General features: G+C 48.5%; 1 protein-coding gene across 1 annotated transcript in view; it reads right to left on the bottom strand.

Moving 5' to 3' along the window:
* SMG1 (SMG1 nonsense mediated mRNA decay associated PI3K related kinase) overlaps positions 1-16,883 on the bottom strand; it is a 1,634,890-nt gene that overhangs the window by 992,113 nt on the left and 625,894 nt on the right. The gene's annotated exons all lie outside the window — the stretch shown is intronic.

Here is a 16,883-nt window from a genome sequence, read left to right as displayed (position 1 = left end):
GTTGTTTTTTTTTAAAAGTCAGTGCACCGAAACTAAATCTTGAAATATCCTAAAACAGCTAAAAGAAAAATGAAAAGTAGCTGCTTGTCATGAAGTGCCTCAAACACAGATATGAAAAAAGTTACTTACCACGTAAGCATTTGTCTGTAGAGTGTAGTACTGTACATTTCCCTGTGCTACATATTCGTGCCGTCTAGTGTTGGGCACAGACATTTTCAAGTTATTTTTATTCGAAGTCATCTTTGGAGTCATGAGGTATATGAGGACTCCCCCCTTAGCTAGAAATGCACATCAACACAGACTTTATGCTAGATTGTTTTTTGCACAGTGGGTGAGAGTAGCATGGAGTGGTGAGTCGACAAAGTGGTGCACATGTTTATTGCAAAAGGAGGTTAAATAGTAATGAGATCCGTGATCCAGGTCACATGCTTTCAGGGAGGACTGTGGGCACATGTGAATCTACAGCACTACACACTATGAATGCTTACAAAGTACCATTGATGCTCGTATCATGTATTGCTGCAGATACATATGCTCTTCTTCAACTGTAAAGTAGTACTCTGCTACAAGTGATGGCTAGCGTGTGGACAATGTAGATGTCATAAATAAGGTCCGTCTGACCAACTATAGCCTGTTGTCTACCGAGGATGTCTGGTGAGTATGTCCACACAGGAGTGTTCGGTGACCGTGTGTGGGGCTTACCAATTGGCTGCTTTACATCTGGTAGCCAGCAGAATATACCAAAGAAGGTCATAATTACTGCCTTCTTCTATGTAGTGGGCCAGGGAGTAAAACAAATGGTTCTTTTGACCTTGTGATAGTCGGTCAGAATGTACTTACCTATTTATCTAGCAACACCTGCTTTGGCTATAGGTTGACCATTGTGAGACTTTGTGAAGGCTACAAAGAGTTGGTTTGACTTATGAAAGAAATTACTCCTGTCAATGTAACACCTGAGAGCATGTTTAACATCTAGAGTGTTTAGGGCTTTCTCAGCTACAGAGTCTGGTAGGGGAAAAAAAGACTGGGAGCAAGGTTAATGTGGAAATGAGACACCTACTTAGGAAGGAACGTAGGGTTGGTTCTCAGTACCACCTTGTCTTTATGACCCTGAATGAAAGGTTCCTGTAATGTGAGCTTGCAATTCACTTACTGCACCAAGAGAAGCCATCTATCCAATCCAATCCAATCAAGCTTTATTCAACACAGTCATAAGAGCACATAAAAATATATATATATTATTTACATAAAAATGCCATACGCAATTGTACACAAAAACCCTGTTTGGTCAATGGGCAATTACGCATATTTTGTGTACCAACGATGATTCATGGTTTCCTAAAGCCGTCTCTACTTTCACAGTTAATCAAACCTAACACAGACATCTCATTTCCTAAGACAAAATATATAAAAATTCATAAAAAGCACTATAAATAGGAATTCACTCTATTTGGGAACACTGATGTGGGGATGGATATGGTTGTCTAAAATCAATAACTTGAGAAGTGTTTTGACACAATATAGCCTACACGTTTTTAAATAGAGATGGTTTTCGACCTGATTATCCACATCCACCCTAGATATTTGGCAACTGCCAAATATATAGGGGATGAGGTATTCGTACGCAGAATTCTTTCAGCTGCCAGACTGCTCCTTGTCCCCAAGAGTTCACATACAGGCCTCAGCCATACCCTGCGAGGGGTTTCATAGGCTGGGCAGGCAAATAACGTATGCGCAACTGAGTCATTGCAGGTTGAGCAACTAGGACACTTACTCTCACATGCTTTGTTCCACCTTGATGTGAAAGACCTTAAGGGCAACGTGTCCGCTCTCAGCTGAAAGTAGAGCTTCCTATCTAGAGGTTTGGTGACAGTATCCCAGTATGGTTCATAACTCGAAATGAGTTTGAACTCCAAGAATATTCCTGTTAATGAGAATGCATCACTGCCACGAAGGGCATGGAGTGTAACCATCTCCCAGTATTTTTCTTTTAAAACTTTCTTTGTTGGAAAACAAGCTATAGTAGGTTCATCCCAGAGCATTGACATTCTAATTTTAGCTAGGATATTTTTAACGCCACGCAGCAACCGATTTTGTGGAAAGTGTCAGCTTTTATGATTTCCATAAAACCCTCTGCATATGGTGCCAGTTCTGGTGTCTACAATCTGCGCCAATACTCAAGTGCGTAGCTTAGCTGTGTCAAGAAGGGGTTTCCTCCTAAGGTCGTAGAACAGTGGACACAGTGGTGTACTTTGTGGGAGATTGGTAATGCCCCGCAGGAACTTGTTTTCAGACACGCTAAGTTTAGACAAGTTCTCTAACCCCCACAGTTCTACACCATATAGTGCAGAGCTTACCACTTTTGCTTCATAAATTTGGAGCACTGGTCTAATAGGTTTCGTAAAAGACCTGTTATGCTCAAGGCGTAAGGCCCCCGACAGTTGCCAATGTTTCAGTGTAGCCATGTCAATCTGGTCGTTCCACTCAAGGTTGCTCTGCATGTTTACCCCATAATATGTGAACTCCCTAACTTGCTCCAAGGGACGATTATTCATTAAAATGCCACCTTTAAAAACTTTGTTGGTTAAAAGTCATAAGTTTCATTTTCGACACATTGACCGAGACCACGAGCAGAGCAAACTTCCTCAAATACTGACAGAGCTTGTAGAAGCCCACTTGGAGTCTTCGAAATTATCAATGTGTCGTCCGCGAACATTAAAATTGGGACATCTGGGTTCACACGTGTCATACAATCTACTATCCCATTAATGAACACAGTGAACAAGGTCGGGCCATAACGCATCCCTGGCGCACCCCTCGCTCAACGGGAAAAGAATCAGTCACCTGCCCCTGGGAGCCCCTACGTATTTTTGCGTAGTTACCCTCGTGCAATCTCTTTAAAAGCGTCAGAAGTTCGATGGGCAGCCCCGAATCTTGAAGGGTTACCCATAGCCTAAAACGAGGGACAAGATCGAAAGCCGCTTTTAGATCCACAAAGGCAGCATACATGCGGCCTTTGTCCTGAACCACCACCTTCCAATGTAGTAAGACAAAACACCTGGTCAATGGTGCTTGTGTATGCACGGAAGCCAGTTGGCAAAGGTGACAATATACTATACACCTCAGCCCAGGCCTGGATCTTATTAAGGATTAGTCTACCCAATATTTTTTGTAATGAGTCGATTAGGCTAATGGGACGATGGTTCCCCGGCGATGATTTATCTCCCTTTTTGTACACAGGGATTATTTCGGCTACTTTCCAGGAGTCCGGTATTGGAGCTCCTCGCGCAATTGCATTGGCCAAAAGCAAAATGTATTTTCCCCATCTGGTGTTGTCGTGGAGGAACACATCAGCAGGGATACCGTCTGAGCCGGGTGCTCTCCCTCCAACAACAGCACCAAGGGCTGTCTCGACGTCTTTGATGTTAAAAGCCTCGGCTACAAAAAATACATAGCTTGACCCACCCACAGTCGACTCTAAAGGGCTACGCGCATACTGTGGTCCAAAATATTTAACCCACTCTTCCTGCAAAACATGATTGATTGGAGATTTAGGAGTACACTCTGTCCCACTTGATAATGTTCCAGAAATGTTTACTATCCTTCTTGTTACTAGCCTCTTTAAGATCCTGCCACCTTTTTTCGTCCCAAGAGCGTTTTGCTATGGTCATGGAGTTTTTATATGCCTGCCTAGCTACACGTACTGCGGCTGGTTCGCCACCTTTAACGGCATTACCAAGAAGAGCTCTTGTCCGACGGCAATCACTATTGTACCAGCGGCTGGGATTCTGAGGTGTTACTTTTTTGGCTTGTGAAGTTTGATAAAATAGCTTCTCATGTATAAAAAAAAGACTATTGTGGGACTGGGTGACGTTCTCCAAACCAATACTATTAGAACATATGCTATTCAGCTATGGTCAACCTCCTTTGCAATTTTATCAAAAGCCCTTGGGTTTTTAACTACGCTCGACCACTTGAGTCGTCTCATATCATTCGTAGGGAATACATCATGTGAGTGTAATTCAATCTCTCTACAGGACACTTGTTCAGGCAACCACCATTTTAAAGCTAGAAAACAGGGGATTGTGATCGTTTTCAAGTCGATCCTTCACCTCCATGTCATCGACAGTATTGCAGAGTTTCAGACTGAGTACATAGTCAATCCTGCTTTTACTGGACCGGTTATTAAATGTGTAAAGCCCTAGCTTATCTTGGGGAGTTCTGCTATTTAGTGCCCCGAGCCCCTTCTCTAGGCAGAAGAAATTTATCTGTATAACCGGCTCTGTCCATTTCTTTATGGGAGCAACCTCCAGCTTTGGGATTCCCCACTGAGCATCTTCCTCTTCAGTGAGGAGCCATTCCGCCCTGGCAAGTTGCTCAAATGTGTTAAAATCACCTGCTAAAACTATTTTACTTTCTTGAGAGTGGGAGTCGAGGAGATCATCTAAAGCCACTAAAACTTGAGACCTACCCCCTCTTGTTCCCCTCACATAGATGTTAAAAATGTCTTTGCTATTGGTATGAAGTTCCTTAATACTAATGCCGAATGATTGCCGGACCCATATGGTCAAACCACACGAGGGACAACCTTTATAGTTTTTAAAAACCTACCCGATATTGTGCAGTTAACAGCCATGTTTCTTGAAAACAACAAATATCGAAAAGGTCAATGAAAGCTAACCTATCTGAAGATAGTAATTTGGAGCCGACTCCTGCAATGTTCCACGATAACAGAGTATCCCTTTTAAGATCTTGGATGCTAGGTGTTCGGTCTATGTAATTCTCTGTGCGGGGATTGCTAGTCCTTTTTAAAACCACAGGTTCAGGTACATGTGAGGTTAACGTTTGGACAGGCTTTATCTGCCTATTGTGAACTCTGCAAGACCAAGTCATTAATGGGTCGCTTTCCCTAGTTGTTGGCAGGTCTTCACCACTACCAGTGCAAGATATGTGCACACCAGTCAGAGTCATTGCATTCGAGAATGGAACTACCTATTCTACTTGCCAGTCGTGTGTGCTAGTTGTTAATGTTACTTGCAGGCGGAAACTGCCGAAACGGAATAGACGAGTAGTCAGGGGAACACGTTCTACATTCAAGTGCTAGTAAGATTTCAACTAAAGCTTCGCTCTGTAGAGTTAATTCAATGCAATCCAGGGGTTAGTGGGGGAAGGGGGCCTAACCGCTTTCACAATGTCGTCCCTTATTACAGAGCGACAACCCATTACATGCCATATCCAGTGTATGAACTTATTGGTCAGTGAATCTGCACTTTGTTTTATTTTGCCCCAATTTCGGAACGTTCACCATGAAAATTCTATGAGTTTTATGTGGCTTGATGGTTGCACAATCACCCCTCTCTTCATGATCAACACGCTGCCTGGTTGAGGGTGTGCTAGTGTATGTGCACCTACCCTGCTGTGGCTGTACCTGCTTAATTGATGTGTTATTAAGCATAGAGCCAGTTGTGGTTCTGGTGTTGGGCGGTGCATTACTTCCAGTAGGGACTGCTGTAGAGGAAATGCTCTGCTTGGCCGCCTTACTACATAGGGGGTGGGTCGCATTACTCAGTGACTCCTTAGCGCAAGGGTTGGATGATTTTGCCTGGGCTAGTGGCAGGTTGCATGAGATATTGGCACTGCAGGTTGAACAATGCGTACTGGAAGACTTTTCTTGCGTCAGATGCTTAAGCATAGTTGTTAGGTTCACCATCATGGCTTTCAAAGACCTTAATTCAGTCTGGAGTGAGTAGACTACTCTAATAACCTCTCGTGTGTCAGGAATATGATTACCAACCTGATTCACGGCCTGCTCTGCGCTTTTAACCATTGGCGCTTCAATACCCTGTGTGCTTCCCTCCCCGTGCGAGTTGGACAGAATGGCAAATCTATTGGTACAAGTAACTAAGGGATCAATTACTAAAGACTGGGTACCATCAGTTTCCAGGGGGTTTGGGACAACGACAGTGGGAGTTGACTCCCTAGCAGAACTTGTTTGGCTCTCATCCTTACCCTTTTTGGGCTTGAGAAACATATTAGGGATCACAGGCCTGTTTGGGCTATTCTTGGTAGAGTGCACCATGCTAATCAGGGGCTTGTCCCTCACATGCAAATTTGACTCGCTCACCAGTAGATCCTCACATTCCTCCATGTGTGTGTCAATACGATCTAAAACACAATCGCTTGGTGATTTTTTAGATGCCTTCCTTGCATTTTTCCCCTTTGCGAGTTTTATCACCCTCCCCCCCCCCCCCATGGTCTTTCTTTTCCCCATCACTATTTGATAGTATTAGTTCTTAGTAAGATCCACACTAATACACTAATAGGCAGTGGACAGTTGTCAGATGTCAGGTGTTACCACAGTATGCGGATAGCAAATGTTACTGAACAGTACCTTGTTAGAATTATAGTATCCCGGATGGGCCTGCTCTGGACAACTAGCAAAAAAGGGGGGGGCCTGCCCTGCCTCTTCCTGGCAATGATGGGCAAGGACGGGCCCGCCATTGGCCTGGGCGCGCCGCACGCGTCCCAAAAAGGGGGGGGGGGGCCCTGCCCTGCCTCTTCCTGGCAATGATGGGCAAGGACGGGCCCGCCATTGGCCTGGGTGCGCCGCACGCGTCCCGCGAAGCGGGAGCCGCGAGCAAACTTGTGTGCCTCCTGGAGCGTGATGATGTGAGCGGCAGACTGGGAGCAGTCTGGGGGCTGTAGTCCTCCCCCATGGTCCGGGCAAGTTGCTGGTGGTGCCGGTGTTGCGCAGGTTACGCAAAGCGGGAACCGCAAGCAAACTTATCCCCTATCAGGAGAGTTAATGGAGAGAGCAAAAATAGAGGGGTTCGAAAGAGCTAGATTCTAGAAGATACAGTAAATATGAGCTTTTATCTCAACCGCGATCAAGCATTGGCAAATTCAACAAATTTGCCATTTAGAAACTTTTTGAGCAAAAACTTTTGGTTAGTTGGATTGTTGTTGGTTAGTTACTTTGGTAGACCAACTCCAACAAGGAGCCAATCCCGGGTACTAGCAAGATCCACACAAATAGAATGGTAGCACTTTCAACTAGTAATGACAGTAACTTTTTGCCTGGTATCTGATGCAATTTTGACAGAAGTGAACTGGGTTCCTGTTATCCAGGTCCCCACTGCCAGATCTATGCCTAAAACTGTACAATTGATCCACAAATTGGAAATACCTTTAACCCCCCCGGTAAGTCCCTAGTTAATGGTACCCCTGGTACCGAGGACAAGGAGGCTAAAGAGTCCCTTACCAGCAGTCCCTAAGGGCTGCAGTGTGTATTGTGCCCCTCTAAGGGACCCCCAGCACCAACATGTAAATTGCCATTGAATGCTGCTTGCCATTGTACAGAGAAAAGTGAAGACACAAACGGGGCACGATTCCGGTGTGCCATGCCTACAGACACTACATACAGTATAGATAAGTCACCCCTACAGCAGGCCTAACAGCTCAGAGGCATGCTGCACTATACTGCATGTATGGGCATATCTGCATGAGCAGATATGACCCTGTGATGTCGAAGTCAATTGTTAGATATTACAAGCAAACAGGGATACCATTTTGAGAACATGTGCTGGACACTGGTGTTTACGAGTTCCCCCAGATACATGATGGCTTCACTGAAACTAGAGATGTTTGGTATCAAACATCTCATATTAATAAATCCACACTGATTCCAGTGATAGATTTATTAATACATGCACCCCGAGGCCACCTTATAGGTGTCCCATGAACACGTACAGACTACTAGTGTGCTGGCTTACTGCCACTACATGCAGGTTTCTGGCCCCCTGCAGGTGAGAGCCTGTGCTATCTGAGGGCAGAAACCATGCCTGCTCCGACAGGAGGTGCTGTCACCTCCTCCAAGCCGAATAGCTAAGTGATCAGCATATCAAGCCAGGTGGCTTCAAAGGCCTCTGCTGCCTTTGATCTGCAACCCAAGGCTTTTCCAGACATGGGAAATGCAACCCAATGCCGCAGGTTCATTTGGTACCAGGATAGGCAGGAAAATTAGCCAGGAGGTGTGTACCTCTCTCAGGCTATTTCGACCCCTAAGGTGGGCTACATGATGTGAATATTAATTTTAGAATTCCACCATTTTAGTTTTGGCAGATTAGGCTCTGTGATTCAGGGTTATGCCACCTAGGAAGTCATTATATACAGGGTATAGACACCCTAAAGGTAATTAGCCTATTGGCAACTACCTGTCACTCCCCTTAACGTCCCTTAATGAATATGTAGGTGGCACCCCTGACTCCTGGAATGCATGATTCAGCAGATCCAGAAGAAGAGGACAAAGGCGAGCCGCGAGAAATGCGAGACAATAAGACCAGCTGTGGACTTTTGGCACAAACCCTGCCTGCACCAGTCTCAACATTCATGACCAGCGACTCATCCTGCAGCTGAACAGCTTCCAAGAATCCCAGGAGATTGCCAGCCCTTTGCAAAATTGCCAGCAATCTCCCTTGGAGTAGAGTAGCTAATCCCTGCAGTATGCAGGCACTGAAAATGAAAAGTCCGGTTTACCAAGGTGCTGCTCCCCGGCGATCCCGATGCAGCAATGTGCTCCTGAAGATCAGACCTGTCCTGCCACCAAGTGAGAGGACACAAGGTCAACTGCAGCCACACAGGACCAATAGCCAGGGTACCGGACCCCTTGCAGCAAACAGAGCCCGTGAGAGTCCTATCCGGATTTCCACTACACCAAGAACGAGCAAGCAACGAGGGGTGTCAGCACTGCAGAGACCCACCTCCAGAGAGGCCAAGCTTTCCTGATTTTGCTCCCTCGACCAGCGAGAGAGACAACCGCAAGACCTGATGATGCACAGAGCCCAGACGACTTTTCCACTCTGCACCTACACACCCCAGTTCAGGAACCATGCAACCAAATGTGCTCCCTTGTGACCCCAAGCCCTGCATTGGGAGCTCTTGGACTTGTCCACAGGACCTCCTCTGCCGTCTGTTTCTAGGTGGCCCCCTTCTTTCCACCGGTGTATCGTGCACAGCTACCAACTCAACCAGCACCTCTGCACCCCGACACCCCAATGCAAGTAACTAGTAACTGATGATAGTACGTTGGGTCTTGGCCCCCGATTACCCTAAATCCTGATGGAGACCCTCAGAAACCTCCCGTAAATAACTGTAGACAACATTTGTCTTTTCTCCCATGGTAAAGCATTGCAGCATAAAGTCTCATTTAAATGAACTGGTTACTTGTAAAAATTAATATTTATGAAGTACTTACAAAATTCTTGGTATCATAATTTATATAAAAATATCAATTATTTTTAGATCTCGACTAGGCAGTACTTATGCTGTCTCTTCGAGCCATGCTATATCTAGAATATGAGGTTAAGTACCGCCCCCCCACTTTTTAGGTTTTGCCTAGCGAAAGCTGCGCTCTGCGCAGCTTTTTCGCGCAGGCGAAATCCTGTTGAGAACTGTAGGGTGCTTTGGGTCGGCCCTCGTCATTGATTGGCTGGCTCCGTAAACGGAGCCTTGCCATTGGACGAGGGGCCTGTCCGTCAATGCCGGACCAGACACGGGGGCGTTCCTGACATTCTTTCCCTTTTGCCGACGTCACGCGACGCCGGGAACGCCCCCGAGTCTGGTCCGGCATTGCCGGGACCTGCGTTTGCTGAAGTGTCGGGTTTCTTTGCTGTGGCGGAACAAATTGCAGGTAAGCTCAGCCCACACTCTGGTAAGCAGCTAAATTACTCCCAGGTCAATCAGGAACAGGCGCTCTCCCCCCGGGTGCCAGGCTGCCCCCCCCTCGGCCCCTCCATCCTCTCGCGCAGGATCTCCGCCACCGTTCAGCAGGTTCTGCGCGGCGTTAGTACCTTTGTTCCCCCTGGCATGCCTGGCATTCTCAGGGCCCAGCCTGACTACCCACACGTCGAGATGTTAAAGATGGATTTTCGGGCATTATGCGCAGCATTGTGGCGGCCACAAAAAGCGCCGAGTGCACACACAGTTGAGCCGGCCCCTGCCCTGACGCGTTCACATCGAGAAGCTGAGGTTAAATGTTTACGAAAAGCATGGAATCTGCTTGCAGCGGCGGTAGGGGCTGGATTTATCGCTTTGGTTTGGTGATCTGCTGGGTGGTGTGTGGCGAGTGGGAGGGACGGTGGCGCGCCCGCAGATTCCCCCTCTATCACACTCGCCTTCTCTTTAGATCATCGTCATGGTGTAAACAAACAAGCTAAACTCCCGGAGATTTACAGTGCCCGGCGTCCGTGACTTCCTCTGCCGCGCTGTGAGATATTTCCGTACAGGCAGGCTAAGCTCTTTCCATTTTATACCTCAGCGGCTTTATAGCATCTTGAGGATTTTATTTTAAAGTGCCAGCAAACACTCCCTGCGCTCCCCGTTGGAAGTGAGCACGACGCTGCTATCTGCATTGTGCGGCGGGAAACTTCCTGTGTGTATTGATCCCTTGCTGAGAGCACTGTCCGTCATGGGGCTGCTTTGTCTGGCAGTCACTTCCATTTGACTTTGACTGACTGAGGGAGCCTGGTTTATTTGTAAAGGACAACAAGGATTTTCATTTATAATTCCGGCAGCGGGGACGGGTGCTAATGACAGAGCCCTGAATAATGAGGGCGCGGTATTCAAGGCAGGAAGGAGCGCGGCCGGGGTTGCCAAATGCGGCAGCCAGAGACGAGACGGACTGCAGGGAGCGCAGGCGGCGCCGGCACTCAGGGATCCACATCTGCAGCACGCCCTGTGTGACCCTGCACACCCAGAGAGATCCGCAGCACGCCCTGTGTGACCCTGGGCACCCGGAGAGAACTGCATCAGCAGCACGCCCTGTGCGACCCTGGGCACCCGGGGAGAGCCGCATCTGCAGCTCACCCTGTGTGACCCTCGGCACCCGGAGAGATCTGAAGCACGCCCTGTGTGACCCTGGACACCCGGAGAGATGACCGTTGAGGATGGCGCGCCCCTTACGGAGGTCAGACTGCCCATTTCACGTCCTAGAGAGAGGGGGCGAAAGGGAGAGGAGAAGTGGGAAAGTTTGAGATGTCGAAAATGAGTGAGAAAAGTGAACGAAAAGAGAGCGGAGGGCGAAAGAAGACAGGGAGAGAGGCAGTGAGGGACGGAGGCACAGAGGAGAGGAAGATAAGCTGAGCAGTGTAGGGGGTTGGGGGGTGGGGGTGTAGAGAGGCTTGGAAACGGAGACGGGGTATGTTTGTGTTTCGGGTGCACACGCGCGTGAGCGTTTGAGTCACTAGTTGTCTTTTCCGAAATTAATTTTTCAGTTGTCTTTCTTAAATACGCTGATATTCCCTTTCCGTTTGTCTGTTATCTCGGCATTGCTTTATTTTTGTTTTTAAAATGCTTTTGTTGTTGCAGTGAATCATTTTCTGTTTGTGTCATTTAGGGTGGGTCAGATGGGGTTCTAGGCGCCTCCAGGTCAGATTTTCACTTGGGTCGGAGCCTTTGATTTACTGCTTCCTTTCTGGGGTTTTATTGGTGTTGTCGGCTGCGCCGTCCTTTTCTTGTAATTATAATTCGGGAGAAGTAAAGTGAGCACGACCCCGAGTGCTGTGGAGTGGAGTGTGACGTCCAAGTTCAGGTCTGAAGGACGGAGTCAAAGCTTTAACAGCAGCAATATTCAAAGTGCCGCCATAACTACTGGAGTGAAGTGCTGTGTCTTTGGGGTTGGAGGGTTGTGCGGCGATGTCCATTCAGTGCCGCCTGTAACCACCAGTGCAAAGCTCTGTGGAGGTCCCGGGTATATCCCTTCAAAGTGCCACCCGTACCTACCGCTGTAAAGTGCAATGTAAAATGTAACTTGGAGAGGGTCTGGATGTTGAGTGTGACCTGAAGCTTTTATTCCCTGCATAGCAGACAAGTGGTGTCCAAAGTCTCGCTGCAAGAACTGTTTTTTGTTGCAGGTTTATAAAGCATGAACTCGACCTGAAGGTATCAGAGCGCTTTACATGAGCACCAGCTACATTACACAGTCAAGGACACATTCATTTTTTATACCTACAGGGAGAGTGAGTGTTTTGCCCAGAATCACAGGACGCTGTGCCAACGCTGAGACTCCAACATGGTTCTTCAGATTCAAAGTCGACAGTTTTGGCCATTAGGCTACCCCCCCCCCCCCTAAAAAAAATGAAGAGGGGAAATAAATAAGTGAAAGTGGAGCTGATAAAAAAGTTGGGGCGGTTAATCCTTAAATACATTCAGTAACCTATTAATAAATAGCAAAGTGCAGATGGGTGTGATCTCGAAATGCCACGGGAACGTTTAGGAGACTTTAGTCGAAAAAATGTCCTTTAAAGTGCAGTGGAAGGAAAGGGATTCCCTGCACTTCAGCTTCACAATATAAGTGTACCGCGTAATGTGTGCTAACGTGTTCATCCGAAGTGCAGCGGTGCTGTCTAGTATAGTATTTACGGTTGGAATGAGTTAAAGTGTAGGCGACATCTGTACACACAAAATGACCCGGGTATATGGATTTAAAGTCCAGTGATTGTGCACAAGCTTAAATTGAATTAGTGTGTGAATTTAAAGTGAAAATCAAATGAGTAATGTGCTTTGAACGTGCTGCAGGGTGTACGTTTAAATACGTTACTGAATAACGCGCAGCTGACATAGGTGCCCTTAAGTGCAGAAGGGTGTATTCGAGTAAAGTGCTATGAGAAGGGAGCCAGGTCCTCACCCAGAGGGACAGTGCGTCCATTTAAAGTGCAACAAATAATGTTTGAGGGTGCAGTATGTAAAGTGCAGCACTGGTGCATGATTTTCGAACGCAGCAGGCACCTCTTGTGCTCCGGTGATGTAGTAAAGTGCAATTGAGGAGTGCCGTAGGGGGTGTACAGTGCAGCGAGGGAGTACAAGAGTGTGCATTAATCGTGCAGCTAGCAGGGTTTCGTTTGCAGTGCAAGGGTCGTTGCTGACACGTCTCTGTAGGGCACATCAATTGTAGTAGTTGCAGGTCGTCGGAAGAGGATACATTGCGACGATTTTAGACTACCATATTTGAGGAAGCCTCATCTATGGTTTGTTTTTCAGGTGTGGTGTGAACCAAGATCTTCTCGTTCTAGTAATATCATATATTTCGCTCTTACTTATAGGGCGTTCAGGCAGCCCTCTTCACCCATTGGTCTGCTGTTGTGCCATTCACACTTCTCTTCTGCTCGCTGCTTTGAACCCCCTGGCCCAGCCCACTTCAGCCATTGGCTTACTGCATCCTGAGCGAGGGCAAAAGCAAACCCTGTCAAAATGAACACATCCACACGCAAAGTAGCACCCCCTCAGGGGCCACTTTGACACTGTTTGTTTCGAGAAAAAATGCGTGTTTATATTTTTTTAAAATATTAGTGAAGGCCTGGCAACTTCAACGGCGGCGTTTTATGCAATCGATGGCAATACAGAACAACTATTAACCAAACCCAAAGCCTGGAACCCAACGCTAGATGGATTGGCTTTGCTAATGTTTGCTTTCCTATGTTGCCCATTGTTTGCGAAGCTCCAGTTACACAGAAGTCCGAGAGAGATACTCTGCGCAGTTTCTAACCATTTCTAAACCTCCAGGCTTGTCCTCAGTCTCCCTCTGTGTGCAGTGAGTCCCTCCTGGCTTGTCCTCAGTCTCCCTCTGTGTGCAGTGAGTCCCTCCAGGCCTGTCCTCAGTCTCCCTCTGTGTGCAGTGAGTCCCTTCAGGCTTGTCCTCAGTCTCCCTCTGTGTGCAGTGAGTCCCTCCAGGCTTGTCCTCAGTCTCCCTTTGTGTGCAGTGAGTCCCTCCAGGCTTGTCTTCAGTCTCACTCTGTGTGCAGTGAGTCACCCCATGCTTGTCCTCAGTCTCCCTCTCTGTGCAGTGAGTCCCTCAAGACTTGTCCTCAGTCTCCCTCTGTGTGCAGTGAGTCCCTTCAGGCCTGTCCCCAGTCTCCCTCCCTGTGCAGGGAGTCCCTCCAGGCCTGAAATGAGACTCCGCCTTTGTGCAGCTAGCTCATGCAAGTGGGTTCTAGCCTGCACCAAAATAACAGATACAACTTGGTTTTGTTTTTTCTTGCCTTCTGCCTTTTGATTGTGCCTGTGCCTGTTCCCGCCCCCCCCTCCCGCTGTCCGTGTCTCCGGCCCCACTTGTAAATGCTTGTTTTATTTTTGCAGTATATTTCCTTGGGAAAGCACATGTCTGTAGTTGCATTTGGGGAATGAATCTCTGAAACTGAGATCTGTTTTGAATTTGGGAAGTGCTTCTCTTAGAGACAGCAGCATAGTGTGGGCTGTGAGAGCTGTGTGGGCTGTGAGGGCTGTGTGGGCTGTGTGGGCTGTGAGGGCTGTGAGGGCTGTGAGGGCTGTGAGGGCTGTGTGGGCTGTGTGGGCTGTGTGGGCTGTGAGAGCTGTGAGAGCTGTGTGGGCTGTGAGGGCTGTGTGGGCTGTGTGGGCTGTGTGGGCTGTGAGGGCTGTGAGGGCTGTGAGAGCTGTGAGAGCTGTGAGAGCTGTGTGGGCTGTGAGAGCTGTGTGGGCTGTGAGAGCTGTGAGAGCTGTGTGGGCTGTGAGAGCTGTGTGGGCTGTGAGCGCTGTGAGGGCTGTGAGGGCTGTGAGGGCTGTGAACTGTTGGCAATGTAAATAACAATGCCATTTATTTATAAGTAAAAAAAAAATAAGAAATGTCATGAGCAATGCCAATAGCTCTAACTTTTCCAAAGGCGAAACCATTGCATTGTAAATGCTTGTTTAGGTTTTGCCTCGCCAAAAAGATGCGCTCTGCGCATCTTTTTCGCGCAGGCGAAAACCTGATGAGAATTGTAGGGTGCTTTGGGTCGGCCCTCCTCATTCATTGGCTGGCTCCGTAAATGGAGCCTTGCCATTGGACGAGGGGCCTGTCCGTCAATGCCGGACCAGACACGGGGGCGTTCCCGACATTCTTTGGCTTTTGCCGACGTCACGCGACGCCGGGAACGCCCCCGAGTCTGGTCCGGCATTGCCGGCACCTCCCTTGCTCCCCCTCCCGCTTGTTTCCTGGTGCCCGCCTTCGTGCTCCGGCCGGCCGTCGTCAGCTCTCTCCTCCCCCTTTCCCGCCCCCTCCCGCTTCTCTCTGATGCCCGCCTTCCGGTGAGACACTGTGATGAATGCCACTGAAAGCCCTGGATGGACTGGGCTGGGTCCGGGTCAGTCTGCTCGGTAGTGGGCTGACTAGTGACTTGAAACATTGAAAGAACATATTTGAACCAGCCTTTGACAATAAATTATGACGTAATGCAGCTAACACAAATGTAACGTGTGAAACTGCAGACTGTTATGTTCAGCCAGAGTGGAGCTTCAGAGTGGAGCTTCAGAGTGGAGCTTCAGAGTGCAGAGTGGAGCTTCAGAGTGGAGCTTCAGAGTGGAGCTTCAGAGTGGAGCTTCAGAGTGGAGCTTCAGAGTGGAGCTTCAGAGTGCAGAGTGGAGCTTCAGAGTGGAGCTTCAGAGTGCAGAGTGGAGCTTCAGAGTGGAGCTTCAGAGTGCAGAGTGGAGCTTCAGAGTGGAGCTTCAGAGTGCAGAGTGGAGCTTCAGAGTGGAGCTTCAGAGTGCAGAGTGGAGCTTCAGAGTGGAGCTTCAGAGTGCAGAGTGGAGCTTCAGAGTGCAGAGTGGAGCTTCAGAGTGGAGCTTCAGAGTGCAGAGTGGAGCTTCAGAGTGGAGCTTCAGAGTGGAGCTTCAGAGTGCAGAGTGGAGCTTCAGAGTGCAGAGTGGAGCTTCAGAGTGCAGAGTGGAGCTTCAGAGTGGAGCTTCAGAGTGGAGCTTCAGAGTGGAGCTTCAGAGTGGAGCTTCAGAGTGGAGCTTCAGAGTGGAGCTTCAGAGTGGAGCTTCAGAGTGGAGCTTCAGAGTGGAGCTTCAGAGTGGAGCTTCAGAGTGGAGCTTCAGAGTGGAGCTTCAGAGTGGAGCTTCAGAGTGGAGCTTCAGAGTGCAGAGTGGAGCTTCAGAGTGGAGCTTCAGAGTGCAGAGTGGAGCTTCAGAGTGGAGCTTCAGAGTGCAGAGTGGAGCTTCAGAGTGGAGCTTCAGAGTGGAGCTTCAGAGTGGAGCTTCAGAGTGGAGCTTCAGAGTGGAGCTTCAGAGTGGAGCTTCAGAGTGGAGCTTCAGAGTGGAGCTTCAGAGTGGAGCTTCAGAGTGGAGCTTCAGAGTGGAGCTTCAGAGTGGAGCTTCAGAGTGGAGCTTCAGAGTGCAGAGTGGAGCTTCAGAGTGGAGCTTCAGAGTGCAGAGTGGAGCTTCAGAGTGGAGCTTCAGAGTGGAGCTTCAGAGTGGAGCTTCAGAGTGGAGCTTCAGAGTGGAGCTTCAGAGTGGAGCTTCAGAGTGGAGCTTCAGAGTGGAGCTTCAGAGTGGAGCTTCAGAGTGGAGCTTCAGAGTGGAGCTTCAGAGTGCAGAGTGGAGCTTCAGAGTGCAGAGTGGAGCTTCAGAGTGGAGCTTCAGAGTGGAGCTTCAGAGTGGAGCTTCAGAGTGGAGCTTCAGAGTGGAGCTTCAGAGTGGAGCTTCAGAGTGGAGCTTCAGAGTGGAGCTTCAGAGTGGAGCTTCAGAGTGGAGCTTCAGAGTGGAGCTTCAGAGTGGAGCTTCAGAGTGGAGCTTCAGAGTGGAGCTTCAGAGTGGAGCTTGGAGCTTCAGAGTGGAGAGTGGAGCTTCAGAGTGGAGCTTGGAGCTTCAGAGTGGAGCTTGGAGCTTCAGAGTGGAGAGTGGAGCTTCAGAGTGGAGCTTCAGAGTGGAGCTTCAGAGTGGAGCTTCAGAGTGGAGCTTCAGAGTGGAGCTTCAGAGTGGAGCTTCAGAGTGCAGAGTGGAGCTTCAGAGTGGAGCTTCAGAGTGGAGCTTCAGAGTGCAGAGTGGAGCTTCAGAGTGGAGCTTCAGAGTGCAGAGTGGAGCTTCAGAGTGCAGAGTGGAGCTTCAGAGTGCAG

This window comes from Lissotriton helveticus, chromosome 10 (genome assembly GCF_964261635.1).
Source record: "Lissotriton helveticus chromosome 10, aLisHel1.1, whole genome shotgun sequence".
NCBI lineage: Eukaryota > Metazoa > Chordata > Amphibia > Caudata > Salamandridae > Lissotriton > Lissotriton helveticus.
Note: the sequence above shows the minus strand (reverse complement) of the source record. Positions and strands in the feature narration are given on the sequence as shown.